The sequence below is a fragment of the Mirounga angustirostris genome, unplaced genomic scaffold, assembly GCF_029215605.1.
Source record: "Mirounga angustirostris isolate CCGP_5_RB_7025 unplaced genomic scaffold, mMirAng1.0.hap1 SCAF_12, whole genome shotgun sequence".
Taxonomy (NCBI): domain Eukaryota; kingdom Metazoa; phylum Chordata; class Mammalia; order Carnivora; family Phocidae; genus Mirounga; species Mirounga angustirostris.
Genome location: NW_026991720.1, coordinates 38,809,086 through 38,813,243, shown reverse-complemented (window position 1 = coordinate 38,813,243; position 4,158 = coordinate 38,809,086).

Here is a 4,158-nt window from a genome sequence, read left to right as displayed (position 1 = left end):
AGTTTTGAGGAAGGATAAGCTCCAATGTAACAGAAAGGGATACAAGATAGAGGAAGAGCTACAAGTTCTGCTGAAGAGTGGGAGACTGAAGGAACAAGAAAAAGATGTGACAAGTAATGTGGAGGATGCCAGAAAAAATGAAAAGCATTATAGTAAGTGTAAATGAGGAAGAATTCATAAGAACTAGGCCAAGAAGAAATGAGAAAGAGGGAAAGGATGGAAGGAGAGATTGCAGAACCTTTGGGAGCAGGAAGTGTTACAACAAAAGACATTGATAAAGCACACGGGTGAGCCTCAGGCATAAATGAGTATTTTCTGGAAAAAAAAAGATCAAAAATCAAGGAAGAAAACAGAGGGAAAACTATAAGGAAACAAAGAAATGATAAAGCAATGATATTATTGAAGTCTAACTCTTAAATGTCTATCGGTATCTACCAAAAGCTTAGATTCCTTTAATATTTTGATAAATTTATTACTTGGTCTTTAAAAATATGACATGTATTAGCATTGTCCACCAATTGTCTAGTTTGAGAAACATTCTTCCTAGGTTAATCTATTGTTTGTTTGTTCAAACACTACACTAATAAACAAGCAATTATTCTATTCTAAACAAATATGTTAATAGCTTTTAAGGTCATCTTTTCAGAGTATTACTAGGAGTGATTACAAGATTAAAGAATGAAAAGAAATGAAGCCAAGAATATGCAAATGAAATTTACATTAATTACCTTGCAATGACAAGGATGAATGATCTTACTAAAATCAGGAATCACTTGTGAAGTTGCAATCTACCATTGACACTTATTGTCATGGTAGTTCTAAAATGGCATTTGAAAAGATCACTGTTATATGTGTATGCTTTAAATGTACACACCATATTAGCTCAACCTTCCAAAATGATCACAGATGAAATGATATGCTTACAACATGTATTTGCATTCGTTTTGTTGTCCAGGTATTAGTTGAGGCTGTAAGAATACAAAGACAATAAGACTAAGTTATTAATCCCAATAAGCTTCTGGTTTAATAAAACAGATACCTAAAACAACTTTAGCAAAATATATGTATGTGTTATCACAGTTCGGTGAGTGTGAGACAAGGAGAGAAGAAAATAAAGAATTAAAGTCTCCCTGGAGTGGGTGTTTTTTAGACAGGGTCTCAATATACAAATATGGGATGGCTAAATTATTTTTTTTTAAAAGATTTTATTTATTTATTTGACAGAGACACAGCGAGAGAGGGAACACAAGCAGGGGGAGTGGGAGAGGGAGAAGCAGGCTTCCCGCAGATCCCCGACGTGGGGCTCAATCCCAGGACCCTGGGATCATGACCTGAGCCGAAGGCAGACGCTTAACGACTGAGCCACCCAGGTGCCCCTGGATGGTTAAATTATTCCTCACAAAGGAAAGGTCAGGCATAAAAAATACAGAATAATACATGTGTAACAACTGGGTCAAACAAAGGCAGTGGAATTCTTATTTTTTGAGGTATCAGGATTCCGAGGTTCTATTTTGCATCCGTGTAGGTTTATACCATGACCCAACCTGAAAAATTAAAGGACTAATGACCCTAAGTCACTAGCTGCAGTGTAACAGCATTAATCCTGAACGTGACATGCCTTTTTAACCTCTTACAGTTTCACCGGTATCTTTACGTATTAATGGTAGAAAAGATGCTACATCTGGCCAATACCTATATGCTCTATTCTTAGGGGAAACAATCACTTTTAGCATTTTTTAAAGATATTTATTTGAGAGAGGGAGAGAGCACAGGCTGGGGGGTTGCTGCAGAGGGAGAGGGGGAAGCAGATTCCCCGGTGAGCAGGGAGCCCAACATGGGGTTCACTCCCAGGACCCTGGGAGCATGACCTGAGTCAAAGGCAGACGCTTAACAGACTGAGCCACCCAGTTTAGCATTTTTGAAAGGAAAAATTTAAAAAATTTTTATGTGTAATTACATACATTGCTACATAGTTGTAATTGAATCAAATTGTAATGAAATCTAATTGTACAAGCCAGTGGTCAAATTGACAACATACATACAAACCATCTCCTATATAAAAACTTTCAGCCCAAAGAGAAAAATGAACCTCTCCAAAAATAATTTTGTTCAACATACTGCTATTGAATATCTGGTAAATGTGCTTGTCACTGATAGATGCTAAAAGATAAGCATGAACTTGGATAAGATGCTGTCTGTTTGCATTTGTCAAAGGAAAGAGTGCATAGATAACAGTATTAGGAAAAGATGCATAAATATGAGGGGGATAAGGATAATTAATTGGAAAGGGAGCATCACTAGGCGTTGTTTCTAGAACTGTATTTGCATGGCAAAACTGTCATTTATTCTTATATTGTATGCTTATTTTGGGAGAGGGAACTTTGGAAAGGCTGATGGAGGTTTATGGGGTTAAAGCCATCTCTTGGTGACATCACTGACTATGACCAAAACATTTAGTTAGGGAAAAAACATTAAAGAAAAAGTACACTGGAATGTCAACAGGTCTAAGACAAATCCGATTAAAAGGATCCCATGGTGAAATGTTGGCTAGGCAAAACACAAACACCTAAAATAATTCCGCTAAAAAAGGCTTTAGTCTGGACTAGGAAACAAATGTGCAGCAAAATTATCACAAGAAGAGAAAATAGTATCAATGTATTGGGAATTCCTAGAAGCAGAGGGACTACTATAAATAAATGAATGATACCCTGAAAGGCCACTTATCTTTTCTTTATCTAAGAATCATACAGAAGATGTCTCACAATTAAAGCCCTTGAGTACAGAGACCACAAATACAATTTATTGTGTCCAGTTCAAAAGTAGTATTCAAAATATGTGAGAAAGATAAACTATTCTAATAAGCGAGAGAGGGACCTGATATGGAGGTAATATATTGAGTAAAAATATCAGAGTGAGCAGAATGAACTTTGCAGAGATCAAGTCATGCTGAATCTTAATCCTAAAAGCCAACAGAATACTCCATCAAACTCAGGTGTACTTGTCAGCTGTGCACTATAGAGGAACTGAGCAACTGTCTTAAAGAGAAGTTTTCTGCCTCCATTCACATGCACAGTAATAGCTAACACTTTAATAAGTCCTAGCATTTTGGTGCAGAGATGCTTTAGTAGCTCTACAGCCCTTTCTTTTGTTAGATTGCAGTCCCTGTCTAGCACAGGATCTCTCGTCTTAGATCATCAGAATAATAAGCGCGTACAATTTAGAGTTTAAAAGACTAGCGGAAACTAAGGAATTGCAATATTTATCTTTGGCTTGCATTTGCATCACTCCTTTCTGCACAAGCTAATACACGGATTAGCAATCCAACAAACAGAGGAGTTTAACAACTCTTCTATTTAGGGGAAAGTAATAGAATGGTTAACTAATGATAGTCTTGTTGCTAGGAAACAAAGTTATTACCGCAGCAGGTTTTAACATAGGAGTAGAGCCCTCTAAGTCTACAGTGAATTCTTACTAAATGCTTAGATAGTTTTTGTTTGTTTGTTTGTTCTTGTTTATTCTTCTTCAAAGTAAATCTATCATTTGGGTCTACCACCTGGACCATAAATGCAGTGTCAGGTTTTTTGTTCGTTTGTTTGTTTTTAACTGAGATTGAATTAGTTTTAGATATGTCCTAATGCTCATCAATCTTTCCTCTCTTGTAGGAGTATTTATGAAAATATATAACATACTTTCTGAAAAAGACTTCAGTTTAAGGTTTAGAAATACTTCCTGCCTTTAATTATTCTTTAGAATCCTATTTGCCATTCAGCAAACATTTATCAAGTGGTTACTGTGTTCCTTGTACTGACCTAAGCATTGTAGGGGAATACTATAGCTTCTGCTTTCAGCTGAATTTGGGAGATAAGACTTAACACTGCAGAGAGTCAAAAGAAGAGCTATGGGTATTCACAGGAGGGAGAGATTACTTTCAGTTGAGAAGTCAGGAAAAACTTTAAGGAGGATGTAGCATTTGAGTGGGGTCTTGAAGGATGAGTAATTTGGGGTATTTGGAAAGATGGAGGGGTTGGGAGAAGTACATACAATCACAAGTAGAACGTATAAGATGAAAATAGCTCAAAAACAGGAAACACAGTTTATGTTCTCAAGTTAACACATTTTTGATTCCCTGCCTACCTTAAGATTCCTTCTCTGGACCTA